We start from the raw sequence: 14,965 nt of genomic DNA, 5'->3' as shown, positions 1-14,965 counted from the left end.
TCAAGCCTCGAAGTCCAGAAAAGAAGATTCCTATAGACCCCAGTGTCAGGAACTTCTTCAGGGATATGTCTGCATCTGTCAAGGAGGCCATCAAGCTATCGGACTATGAGCGAACGCTGAAGAAAGCATCTTCTGGAAAGTCCAAACCAGTCCCTCAGCTTGGAGAGCAACCAAACCAGGAGATCGAGCCGTTGGTGACCGGTAAAGAAATAACGATAGAACAATTTATTACTGACACCGGTCTAACTACGGATCAATTGCTAGGAGTCGCACCAATCGAAAAGGCGGAAGTGAAATACATGTACGAACTCGGTAAACCGCTTGTCAAGCCTGAGCTGCTGCAGTCCCTACCCACACAAATGTACAAGTTCCATCAGCTGTACATGGAGATGAGCGCCACCGGTAGAGAGATGATCGGAGCGAGGATCAGGGACACAGACTTCTTGCAAGGAGATGACATTCTCTGGATCAATTTCAGGGGAATCTACAAACTATACCAGCTGGACGCCCTCGACGTCTCTATTATGAGTTGCTGGATTTTGTAAGTATATCGTTCAGTTAGATTTCTTACTATACGTCTCCTTTAATTAATTAGGTCCTTGTATATAAGTAGACTATAGAAAATAATATACTCCCTTTTATCGTTGTAGAATGGAGATTCAAAGGGCCCGACGGCGGAGGGTTTTCGATACTGGATTCATCGACCCTCGGAAAGTAAACGTCGCAATGCTCGACCAATATCCACAAGAAACAGAGGACAATCTCGTCCATCTCCTGAAGGCGCAGCATTACAAGACGTTCATACTATTGCCATACAACACAGAGTTAGTTTAATTTTACTGTCTTCCTACATACCAAATTTCATTCCCGTACGAACTTGCTAAGTGTTTCATATGTAATGCATCCCACGCACATTGCAGATTCCATTGGGTGCTTTTACTCTTCGACCTGGAGGCCTGCACCGTCAACGTATATGACTCAATGGATAAAAAAGAGTCTACGTTTGACAAGGTTTTCGAACTTATAGACAGGTACCGTCATAAGTTCCTTTGTTAATTAAGAAAATCTTGTTATGTTAATTACTACTACGAATCATAGCTTTAAACTCCATGTAGGGCTTGGTATCGGTTCCGTCATTTGGTCCGCGGCAAATGGAGAGAAAGACTTAGGCGGAAGTTCAAATTTCCTGTGAGTACACATGCTCTACATTTATATTTCTCCGATTCAAATACATACAAGTGTATATTAATTAGATCTCTCGTTGTTTGTCATTTATTTGTAGTGCGCAAAGCAAAAGTAGGGAACTAACTTGTGCGGCTATTACGTGTGCGAGTATTGCCACTGCCTTGCAAACCAAATCATCACCACAAGAGAGCTCGATGTACGTACAAATAAATTCAAAATTTCATTACGTAGCGATTTCTTGTTTAATTACTAATCAATTTCATACATTCATATAGTTTATTCGCATGAGGGATAACCTGACCACACACAAGGAATTTATCACGGCGGTTCAAGAACAACTCATGGGATTCATCAACGAAGAAATCCTTGATCCCAAGGGTGAATTCTACTACGACGGAAACACAATTCACCGGTCCTTAGCTTCTGAGCTAGCAGCGAGTACTACTACGTCGAAATCGTAGCTAGCTAGGACATATAATGGATTGTAATTAATACATGACTACATATGTTTCTATATGCATGTGTACACATTTTCTATAATGTAAATATATTTTGGTCATATATATATCTATATACATATGCATTTGCATAACATATATATGTATAAATACATATATATTATGCATGTATATACATATAATATAATATAATATATATATATATACATATATATATGTATGCATATATATGTATTGAAACATATATATGCATGGTTTATATATATATATATATATATATATATATATATATATATATATATATATATATATATATATATATATATATATATATAAACCATGCAGCAACAGGGCCATGCAAAAAAAAAAAGGTCAGCTCGATCTTTAGTCCCGGTTGGTGATCTTTACTCCCGGTTATTTCACCCGGGACTAAAGATAGCGATCTTTAGTCCCGGATTGGTACTCCTGGTTTGGAAACCGGGACTAAAGGGGGGTTACGAACCGGGACTACAAAGGGTTTCTCCACCAGTGATAACATGTCGTCTCTGGCTCTCTGCAATATATCACTGGTATTCAACCTGTCCTCAATAGCAGTCAAAGAAAAACTTATATCTTTATTGTACTCTTGCTTTTCTAAATCATTATATTCCCTCCGTTCTATATATATATATATATGTCACCCATTAGCCATGCACACTTAACAAGGCTGTAAAATGTTCCCTAGTTAAATTAGTACTAAAATGCGCCCTTGATTAAAGTATCTTTATTCCGGTGATACTGTGGAGTGTGGACAAGTTGGATGCCTCCAAATCTGCACTCCAGTGTCCAGATATTTCTCGTTTCTTCCTATGTTGGCTGGGCCTATAGGGGTAATATTGGAAAAATGTTTGTCATCAACTATGCAGTGTCAAGTATTTTGGGAAAAGAAAAGTGGTCAATGGTGTCATCTAAAGAGGAACGGAGGGAGTATATAAGAGCAGGCGTGCCAAGAGCGAGGAGTAGACTTTTCTTTGACTTATATTGATACGAGCCTCGTAGGTATGTCCAAATATCACTCTCTCTTGGGAATGAGATAAGTCATCCAACTTCACAAGTATAACTCACGATATTGTGGTGAAGCTTGGGAAGATGATGTTAGCAGAAAATTTTGTCTTGCTTCTTGCATGATAAATACCATAGAAGTGATGTCTATGAAAATAGATCAAGTATGAAAAGCTGACTCTAGAACCTTTAGGGCATATACAATGGTCACTAATAGAGGTTCTTAGTCTTACTGATTAGGAATATCTGCTAACATGAGATAGAGAAAGAGAAGAGCCAAAATATCGTTGATATGATTAACGACAGCCCCACATTGAGTTTTAGTTTCTATAAAAATAGGAATAAGGGTTCATGAGGGTGAAAAAAAGAAAAGATTAATAATGATAATCCCTTCTTTCTACAAAGTTAAGACCCAAAGCTGAAACCTCGGCGTTTCACGTCATCACTAATTCTCAGCCGTTCGATCGGTGGATGAGATCGCATATGAACCGTTGGATGAGAAGGTCCCCGGGTGAAGCCCAGCCCATCACGGCCCATGTCCTCTCTCTCCATGGTTTCTTCACCCTCCACCGCATCACAACATCCGCCGCCACCACAAGCGCTCGCTTATCCTCCCCCATCCCCGCGCGCCAGCCGCCGTGCTCGGCGGACGCGGATGAGCGCGGCGACGACGGCAGCGGACGCGGACGAGGGAGGCGACAGCGGTCAAGGCGTGGTGGACGCGGACGAGGGCGGCGACGGTCGCGGACGAGGGCGGCGGCGGCAACGACAGCGGACCCGGACGATGGCGGCTGCGTCGGTCACGGCGAACGCGGACGAGGGTGGCAGCGGCGGAGGTCATGGACGAGGACGGCAGCTGTTGAGGGCGGCGGCAGTGGTCGATGGCGTGGTGGACGCGGACGAGGGCGGTGGCGACGACGACGGCGGCGGACGCGGACACAGACGAAGGCAGCAGCGTCGGTCACGGCGAACGCAGACGAGGGCGGCAAGCCGGCAACAGCGATCGTGGCATATGTTGTGATAATATGTTCTGAGATTTATTTGTTTTGCAGCTCTGATGTGCGGATGAGTACTCTCCGTCTCTCCGTCGCATATCGAGAATGCCTATTGCCTGTGATGCCTTCTATGTTTCGGTTCTGAGCAGCAGTAAGCCTATTTTTATCTGTTTTACTGCTATGTGTGTTCCTAATTTTTCTCTTCCATTTCATTAGTTAATTAGTTTATCCATTGTGGGTTCTAAATAAAAAATATGTTAATTCCCTCTTGACTGACGCCATGAATCAATGACCAGCGTTTATCTTGCAAACCCAGTTAAGTTCTTGCTTATCCTGAACATTTTTCTGACAGTACGTTGGTGAGCTAATCAGTTGGTCCCTTTTGTGTAGGTTGAGCGAATAAGGAGGCAAGATTCTAAGGATTCAAACTTACTGTGTTTAGTTAAGCAACACAACAAGGTCAGCACTTAATCTTTTTTGTGTATGTATGGATATATTCCCTTTATTCATTGATTTGCACTACTTTAGCTTAGCACTAGCTGTCTTATATGGAAATGAATTGGTTACATATTGGTTCAATCTAAATGCATATATATATATATATATATATATACAGTAGACCCACCCGATTCATTTTGACCAAATGCAATTTCAATTTACTAGGCACTTCCATCAGTTATCTATATGCAAAGATTAATCTTAGAATGCTACGTACTGAAGTATCTCATGTATTTCAGCAGCAATATTAAACCACATTTGTTTCAACCATCAATACTATATGATTTAAATTGTTATAAACCTCACCATCTTAATTATTTATAGCTTTTTTTCAATAGTTGATTAGAGTTGAAAATTATATGAGTGTAACTATTATTTCTTCTAATATTATAAAAAACTCCCACAGCAACGCGCAGGGCTTCATCTAGTACTATGAAGAAAAGATGCCTGCCTGATAACTTGGGGCCTCATCGTTTGCCCTATGGCTTATAAGCCAAAGCCAAATTTTGAATTTTAAAACTTGATTTTGAATTTAAATTTGATTCTTTTTCAACATATTTTTTTTTCAACTTTAGCTTTTCAATCACGAATAACATATATACAAAAAGTTTTACTCACATATATTTTTTAATCGCTAATAATCTCGCTAATAAGCCGTTATGGCTTATAATAAGACTAGACCAACCGATGGGGACCTTGTTCAGGGAGAGAAAAGTTTCAACCTCCTATTCACGATAAGATCGGACAGAAGAACGTGAAAGCTTTCACCGGAATAGCCCCACTATGGTTTATTGATCTTATTTGATCAAAGCGTTCATATCTATTTATACTACCATCCTAGTTAATGGTAGTAGAAATATAGAGATGTATTATTGTCGAAAAAAAAGATGTGGAGGGACATAAAACATTAGGAGTGACTAAACTATTTTTTTCGTTTTCCAATAGAATACAAGCGATGCTAGCGTAATGAATGATCATAGATTGATTTAGTCCAAAAAAATAAAATATTAAAGTTGTCGAGGAGTGATCCTCTCTAGCGGGAGATCGTGAGATCCCCTTTTGTGAGTTTTGCCGGGGGAAAAGGCTCGCTTGGGGAGATCGCGAATCCGCCCTGAATGCTACTAAATCGCATGCGAGCGACAAGATTATACAGGTTCGGGCCGCTATTAAGCGTAATACCCTACTCCTGTATGTGGGATTATGGCTGAGTGTTACAAGGGTTCCTAAACTCCGGAGAGCACTCTCGCTCTTCTTCTCCTAGAGTTCAGGCCTACTAAGTGTCGTCATTTTTCTCGGTGGGCAAGGTCCTCCTTTTATAGTTCAAAGGGATACCAAATGCACCGCCTCTACCTACTCTTCTACGCAAGGGGACCCACTCTGCCTTGACCGGACCGCGATCCGTGCCTTCGCCCGGAAGCTAAGCCACGGTCCGCCCTTCAGTGGGACCCAGCGCCGCCCCCCACCTGACACGGGGGACAGCCCTGTCATTCCCTCATAAATGGGTGAAGACTTGTGGTGGTCCTCCTCTCATAGAGGGAACTCCGAATGACGCTCTGACGGGACGGGACATACCTACCTCCACTCCGCCGGATACAGAGGCGACGTGGTGGCACGGCCGCCCGTCCAATTGGACGCGACCAGCAACAGGCCTGTCACAGACTGATCACGTCCGATTGACGTAGGTCAGTCAGGCGGCACGGCACGTCTGCCCTTACCGCATTAAATGCGGTGAGGGATAGTTGGGGCGCCACGCATTGATGGCTGTTCAGCCTGGGTCCCCTCCCCGCTCGCTCCACCCTCCACATGGCAGTTGGGCGAGGGCCTCGGGACGAGGCAGCGCGAGGGCCCGAGGGACACGACGTGGCACCCCGAGGTTCCCCGGCCGCTTCTGCGACTCTTGAGGTGCGGGAGTAGGCCCAGGCTGTAGAGCCACACGGCTGGAGGGGAAGGTAACTTCCCCTCACTTTGCATAGCCCCGGGCGCATATCTCCGACAAAAGTAACTCCTAACCATCGTATTAGTAAATTATTAATTTACCTCTAATAATATTGGTAGCAGAGAGCACCGAAACATCGCACTCACCGGAAAAGTTACCAGTACGGACGCACTATGAACGGACTGATCGGAGAGATCTCTCAAGTCATTCCAGTCAGTCAACCAAAGGGAAGCTAAAGAAATGCGCAGACTTCTTTCAGCCTCATATCTTTTTGACAATATCTAAAAAGAAGAAACCAACTACAAGGCCTGTTGGCAACTTTTTGTGACAAGTCGACAAGCATGATCGCAATACCTAAATGCCTTGCGGTAATATGGAGTCGCCAACCACCTCGATCTTGCCAAAGGGCCAAATCAAGATGGGTTTTGTAGAAAAACAGCTAAACCGTCTAGCGGAGCCGATTGAGAGATCAAAATCAGCCTCTAGGCCGATTTAGATCGATATGAGGATAACTACCCGTCTCGTGGGCAAAACGGAAGGTTTTCAGGACAAACCTACAAAGAGGTGTCGCACTCTCGCAGCGGCGGCGGACGGTTTACGGCGCAAACCGACAAAGATGGACTAAAACTAGGGTAAAATAGAAAACATAGTAAAATAACGATTCAAGTAGATTGTATTTGGGGGTTTACAATGAACCGACCTTGTCCCTTAAATAGGGGTTGGTCTTGCCCTCTACAGGCCCTTCTCCACATCCAACTCAGGATAGAAACCAAAGGAAACACGAAACCTGCCTTCCCGAGTAAGGAAACCCGTCACTTTCCAAACTTTGGCAATTTTCCCCTTTTTCGTCCATAGGTGCTAAATTTGGGTGTAAACACATGCCCCCATGCCTTTTTGGTGAACATACGTGAACCTAAAAGCATAGAACATGTTATCTCATTGCGATAATCCAATTACCGGCCATAGGAGTTCCTAAGCATCTTGCCAAATGCTCGGGAAGTATTTCTTCAAGTATTTCCCTTTAATTGATCTCTAAAAACACCGTCTTGAAGTGTCTTCATCTCCCTCAAAGTCTTCAAACGCTCGTCGATGACATCTTCAAAAATCAAGGTCTTGTAATCTTCAACCGACAAGTCGCGTTGCTTGAAATACCGAAGAGAGCCAAGATTTACCTCAACTGGCAAAACGGCAATTTCAACAATGTTTTATTACTCGACTCGGCTTATTCATTAGCCTGAGCGTAGTAAAGAGAAGAACTCAACAACCTCCGTACAAGTAATATTCTCGAGCGGCACGGCTTCGGCTCACTTAGTGAAGTAATCCATTGCAACTAGCACGAACGAATGCCCTTTTGATGACGAAGGATAAATTTGACCAATGAAATCCAAAGCCCAATCTTGGAACGGCCATGGTTTGATGATAGTATTCAATATAGCGATAGGCGCTAATTTGAACATTGCCGATCCGCTAACAAGCTTCACTCCCTCTATTGCATTTGAAACAATCATCAATTATTTTCGGCCAATGAAACTCCACTCTCCTAAGCAACCAATTTATCTTACGGGCCGATTGATGAATTCCACGAATCCCTTCATGTACTACTCTCTTAGCAACTTTAGATTGATCATTATCTAAGTAACACTCCATCTATTTTTCGGCGATATAATATTTGAGCGCTTGCCGCCGAATCTTCCGATCAATCTTAAGTGTAGGATCTTTCAAATATCTAATCAAAGGAATTATCCAAGCTATTTCTAATTCATGGGCACAAATGTCCGAATTCACAATTAATTCGGCCTTTTAATCAATTGTAACGTGCCCCCCAGCTCTCTGCCCGAGATCGGTCAGACCGGCCACGCAATGCTGGTCAGACCACCCTGTCTGCCCGGTCAGACCGGCCATGCAGAGCCGGTCAGACCGCGGGTACCACCGGTCAGACCGACGTGCAATGCCGGTCAGACCACCCCTGGTCTATGACTTTGCCAATTTCGTCCAAACTTTTGAAATCAAGCATCGGCCTTTAGTATATAATTTTTCTTCACATAATAGCCAGATACTTGGTGCATCAAATTATTGGACCAAAATTCCTTCTCTCTAGACATATGAAAAATTATAACATTCAACTAATATATCTAGATGAATACTAATTCAATTGGCTTTTGAAACAATAATCATCATGACATCAAAACACTTAGCCAATTGAAGCATAATCAATAATGAATCACCAAAGTCATATGTGTCACATGTATAGATTCCAATAAACTACAAATGTAAGTAATCGGCTTGAGCATGTATGCAAAATATTAACAATGCCAATGTTCCTAAATAAAATAACTCTAGAACAAATCATCACATTGACCATTGATATTAGCTGAATTACTAATAAGCAAAACTTTCATGGTGCAATAAATATGAAATCTATATCTTATATGGTGATCCATAAAAACACATACGATTTGGCTTTAAACAAATATTAAAGACCCATGAGCCAAATCATACTTCAAATAAATTATATGCCAACCTACCAATTCTACTACCTAGAACTGACATTTGCAACATGTATGTATAATATGAATTTGATAAGCAAAAACATACATGTACTAGATAGCAAGCAATGTTCTAACATGGCATAGGCATATAATATGATGATGAACACAATAAACCCATACCTTGTCTTAGCATCCAACAAACGGCGGCTCAAAGATGTGATGTTGTATCCATCGCTGTTCATCTTCTTTTAGTTCCCTCATGAGCATATTAATGTCTTGCCCCCCAAGCAAAATCGGCTTTCTAGATTGCGCGATTTCGAAGGCAAGACGGATACCGCACTAACACCCATAGCATCATGTGAAGGAGATTTATCTCTAATGACCGATGATTCTTCTCTCATCAAATTGGATTTATCTCTACTATGGGAAATCACCGGTCTCTTAACTTTTACCTCTTTGGATCTCCACACTTGCCTAGGTGTCGTTCGAGGCTCTAAATTACTACATGTTTCGTTCTCCACATCTTCGGCCTCCTTTTCTTTTTGACCTATGGCTCGAAGACGCTGTAGCCTCCTCTTTTGAGAGCGAGATAAGCCAGAAGGTATCCACTTCGGCTGTGGTTGTTTTCCAGGAGCTAAACAATGATTCTTCATATTTTTGGTCGAAGTGGAAGCTCCTATGTTGCTCTCAATTTTCCCACTCTTCTCCAATGCCCCCCGGTCAGACCGGCCTCTGAGCCCGGTCAGACCGGCCACAAGCCGTCGGTCAGACCGACCAGTAAGGTCGGTCAGACCGGCCGTAGACTGGCGGTTAGACCGGCTAGCTGTCTCGGCTAGACCCCCAATGTTGGCAGTCACGGCGTCGGCTTCGATCTCCTTTGCCTGCGTGGTTTCCACTGCATCTCCAGTAGGTATATGAACATCTTGAGACTCATCTTTGGCAGCAACGACCTCCGGAGCTTTGGCTTCTTTCCTCACCCACACCTTCTTAAACTTTTTCACCTTTGATCCATCGGACCGATTCTTCTGTGGGAAACGGTCTTGTCTTGAATTAGATGAATGATTTGGCACTGTCCTAGGTGATTGCTTCCATTCTTGATGACACGACATAGGTGGTTGAGGCATCCATGGCATATAATACATAAAAGGATAACCATATAGTGACATTGGATATGGATACCATGGTATCACAACCGGAGGTTTATATGGAGTTGGTATGGTTGATGGCTCTGATTGCTTTGATGTTTGACCAAATCTCTTCCTACGAGATGATCTTGGTCTTTTCAAATCACTAGTTTGGTTATCAAATCATTGACCGGCTAATCCTTTCTTGTATTTAGCCATAAGCATCTCAAAAGTGAGCTTCGGCTTTTTGGTCTTTTGGGAATTAGATGACCCATCCTTTGCAACTTTATGATCTTCGGCCTTCGCATTTTTGATCCTATTCTTAGGCCGAAGATCCCCAATAATAACACTTTTCCCTTTCTTTTTGTCTACATCAATAGGACTATAGGGAGAGGATCACTAACAGTTCCGGTCTTAGGCATAGATGTAACCGAAATTGTCTCACAAGTGACCGATGAATCATCAACCGGTCTTTTCTCCATCAATCTTGCATCTTTAAAATAATCATGAAACTCATGCTCCATTTGTGACCATGTAGAAATTGAACTAGGAGCAAGCAAACTATACCATGTAGATGCAAAGTTTGACAAAGAAAGGGGAAACAACTTCAACTTAAGCAAATTATCGCTACCGGCCTTACCACATTGATCAATAAAGCGGCCGATATGCTCCATTGTAGTTATAGCATTCTCACCTGTGAATTTCGTGAAGTTGGGCACCTCAAATCCTTGCGGGTATAGGACCGAATCTACATGTTCAGGATACGGCCTTTGATATGTATGCATAGCTACTTTGGATTCTATTTCACCACTATCCCGCAAGACATTGTCATTATCTTTTCTAACATCCACATGACCGATTTGTGATTCGGTCTTAGTTGATAATGCTATTTAACTTTCACTTGTGATGCAATCCGAACCATCATCTAGTTCGGCTATATCTTCAATGATGCTATTCTCTAAGCTATCAACACAATCCGAACCACCACTTGGTTCGGCTATTCCATCATTATCTAAACTAGTAACACAATCCGAACCGTCACTTGGTTCGGTTATTCCATCATTGTCTAAACTAATAACACAATCCGAACCGTCGCTTGGTTCGGCCATAATGGTTGTTGCATCATTATCCAAGCTAGCAAGATAATCCGAACCAACATTTGGTTCGGCTATAATTGTTATGGCATCATTGCACAAATTATTAACACAATCCGAACCATCTTTTGGTTCGGCTATACATGATATTGCATTTTCATCTAAACTAGCTTGTAAGCTATTGTCATCCACTCGGCTTTCCTGAGCCAGAGCTTCATGCAACACATGATCAATATCAAAAAATATCTGGCCATTCAATTTCTCTTTAATAGAATCAAGCAATCCATCATATGCAATGTCGGCCAAATCTTTGTCAGTTATTTTCAAATAGAAACATAGGTTTTTAACATCTCTAAACCTTTCAATATAACCAGCAACAGACTCATTGTATTTGTGCCTAACCGATGTTAGATTAGACAACTTAAGCTCAGTTTTACCAGTGCAAAAATGATCATGAAATTCTAATTGAGCCCAAGTATAAATAGAATTTGCCGGTAAAGAAGTAAACCATGTAAAAGCAGTACCGGACAAAGATAAAGAAAACAAGCGCAATTTAAAAGTATCACTATTAGCCTCACCACATTGCGCTAAAAATTGACCTACATGCTCCCATGTGGTTCTACTATCCTCAGCACTAAATTTGGTAAATTCGGAAACTCTATAATTACGAGGAAACGACACATTATCATAATAGTCAGGATACGACTTTTGGTAAACCTTAGCACGATTTCTAGTTTCAATACCGAATTTATCCTAATAATCCCACTAATTTTTTCCTCCATATTATCAGGCCTATGTTGATTTGGTGGTGGATTTGGTGTCCTAATAGGTTGTGTTTGCGGCGCAATATGGTTATATTGGCCTTGTCTAGTATCGGGAGGATACCCCCTAGCAACGTCATTATAAGCATTAGAAACATGTGGGGGAACTTGGGGACTATTTGTAGCAATAGATACAGGAGGATCGAATGTTCTAAGATGATACAAATAATCAGCATTAGTCATTGGATCTATTCCCTGTATCGGAACAATTGCGCCGGTCTGACCGGCCCAGGGCCCGGTCTGACCGGCATCATGATGTGCGGTCGGACCGGCCTGAGAGCCGGTCTGACCACCGGGGTAATACCCGGTCTGACCGGCCGTCTAGCCGGTCGGACCGACGGCTGTGTCGCGGTCGGACCGGCCGTCATGCCCGGTCGGACCGGCCGTGAAAGCCGTTCCGTCGGTTTTACTACCCGTTTGATCTATAGGAGGTTGATTAGCAGTGGTATAGGCTTTATCCTTTAATGTGTAATCATCCATAAGAGAACCGAGCCTACTCCTTGAAAACCCATCGACTTTATCCTTAAACATTACATCTAATCGATCTTTAAAATTAGCCATAGATGAATCTATTGTAGATGCAATTTATTGTTGGATAGATTGTGATACCTCGTCATTACTTACCACGTCGGGAGCGAGCTTGGGACGTGGCCCGGGCTTGATGATCACGCCTTGACGAGTCCTAGTGCACGCCCTCATCAACACCTCCTGTGTGATCTCCTTGATGTACTCCTCCATGGACTTACGGTCTTCTCCTTCAAAATCATCCAATGTGACCGGCATGATGTCGTTCCCGCTCATCATGGTTGATGAAGAAATTCCTTGATTAATTTCTGGCATATAGCTCATAGCCGAAATTGCTGACGGAATAAATTAATATACGGTCTTGATTTTTCCTTGTAAAAACAACCGATACAAATGAATCGGCTTTGAATTTTGTTTTTGGCGTACAGTAGTCTGGACCTTTTAGTAACTAATCGTGTGGATCTAGCAAAAAGTTGGAAAGCCTAATGACTCACAGAACAACCGATTGCAAATCTAACCGGCTTTGATTTATTTTTTCGTTTGGTAACTGTGTACTAGCAGATCGGTTTGCACAGAAGCAATCCGATTGTTGCTACTGTCGATGGCAAATACCGCCGAATCAAAATAATTCGGCAACAAAACCAAATCGATGATGGCTAGCTACAAACGTGTGCAACAATGATGTCAATCAGCAGATTGAATATGATAATGACGGCCGGTTGCTTAGATTAATTTGCTAGATGAGTATTTGCTAGATGAGTGGTCGCCGAATAGATTAATCCAGCGATAAATCAAAACACGATGACGACGTATTGATTGCAATTGATTGATTTCGGCCGGAGTAGCCGAAACTCTTAATTCAACCAAACAGTGGCTACTAGATTAAACGAAATTTGGCCGATATGGCTGATTAGATCGTTCCCCAGCGGAGTCGCTAAAAATCGTGTTGGCAACTTTTTGTGACAAGTCGACAAGCACGATCGCAACACCTAAACGCCTTGCGGTGATATGGAGTCGCCAACCACCTCGATCTAGCCAAAGGGCCAAATCAAGATGGGTTTTGTAGAAAAACAGCTAAACCGGCTAGCGGAGCCGATTTAGAGATCAAAATCAGCCTCTAGGCCGATTTAGATCGATATGAGGATAACTACCCGTCTCGTGGGCAAAACGGAAAGTTTTCAGGACAAACCTACAAAGAGGTGTCGCACTCTCGCAGCGGCGGCGAACGGTTTATAGCGCAAACCGACAAAGATGGACTAAAACTAGGGTAAAATAGAAAACATAGTAAAAGAACGATTCAAGTAGATTGTATTTCGGGGTTTACAATGAACCGGCCTTGTCCCTTAAATAAGGGTTGGTCATGCCCTCTACAGGCCCTTCTCCACATCCAACTCAGGGTAGAAACCAAAGGAAACACGAAACCTGCCTTCCCGAGTAAGGAAACCCGTCACTTTCCAAACTTTGGCAATTTTCACCTATTTCGTTCATATATAGGTGCCAAATTTGGGTGTAAACAAGGCCAATTCACTAATGCTAAGTACACTACATACTCTTGTATTTGTCTGGAAGTTTGCGTGCGTCACTGGCAGTTTGCAGAAATGAATCTGAATTGGGTTTTTGTGCCTAATAAACAAGTGCCGATTACCATGTGTGAGTTGCACTTGCACGCACCCGCTGTCTGGTTTTTCCGAGCTAAACATGTGTTGATTTCTAAATTACTTGTACTACTCTCTATTAATATTGTATCTATCATCTCTACTCTATAATTCACCAACTCATTTTACTTATCATCATCATTATTAGATAAATCTAATGGGTCTAAATTATCTGATGTAAAACCAACTATCCAGATCACTTGCCTCTCTCTCAATCACAGATCCAGATCGGCTCCCCCTCCCGGCCTCGGATGAGGCTCCTCTAACTTAAAGTTAGAAGGACACTGTCCCTACAGGGCCCACATGTCAGTGACAGTGTCCCTCTACTTTTAAGTCAGAGGAGCTCCTTCCCCCGGCCTCCCCCCGCGTCCCCAGACCCCACCCCTCCTGGCTTTGTACTTACATGCAGGAGCCGAAGCCAAATCCTAGGCTGCCTCTTGAGTTAGCATCAACGCTGCCGTATTAGAGCAAGGTCAATAAAAGAGCTAACTACTAGCTCCAAAAAAGTTTCATGTTATTAGGAGTTCACTTAGAGCTAACTCATACAACGAAAGGCTACAAGTTAGCTACAATCTATCCTTGATTAAATCATCGAAGTATTTAATATTTGCATGATCACAGCAACTAGTAGGATCAATACAAACCATCATCTCTATGGCCATTTTGGTGCACTGCACTGACTCACTCGTTCGGCCAGGACGCCGCCGCAGCGGTGCGGTGCAAGAAACGGACTCACGGGATCGGCTGGGAAAGCGTGGGCCCCATAAAACGTGTTTTCTTTCGTCAAGAATGGCTACAGGTAAGCGGTAGCGCATGGGAAGAGCTGCTAACGCCCGGCGCTAGAACAAGCGCTCGCTCGTTTCTCTCCCTTCCATTCTCTCCCCTTAATCCAGGATTAGGATGGTGTGAGAAAATCCAGGGTTCTGGGATTCATTTGCATAAAAAATTCGGGCATGACCGAAATGGACGAAATTCGGAATTTTTGGAAAATTCGGACAAATTTTGACTGAAATTATTGCAATTTTTGAAACAAACCACCAGAAAACTAAGAAAAATAGTTAGAGGATTTTACGAGCCTCAGCACACATGTAGAATAACAATATTAATGTAAATTTTAACACAGTCATCAGAAGACTAGGTAAAA

General features: G+C 42.7%; 1 long non-coding RNA gene across 1 annotated transcript; it reads left to right on the top strand.

Annotated features, from left to right (window-relative positions):
* Positions 1-3,252: 3,252 nt before the first annotated feature.
* On the top strand, positions 3,253-4,290 carry LOC107278074 (uncharacterized). Its single transcript, XR_001548022.3, has 2 exons — positions 3,253-3,830; positions 4,070-4,290. It is a non-coding gene; the product is annotated as an uncharacterized lncRNA (long non-coding RNA).
* Positions 4,291-14,965: the final 10,675 nt, after the last annotated feature.

The sequence above is a fragment of the Oryza sativa genome, chromosome 8 (genome assembly GCF_034140825.1).
Source record: "Oryza sativa Japonica Group chromosome 8, ASM3414082v1".
Lineage (NCBI taxonomy): Eukaryota > Viridiplantae > Streptophyta > Magnoliopsida > Poales > Poaceae > Oryza > Oryza sativa.
This window is presented reverse-complemented; position numbering and strand designations above follow the sequence as displayed.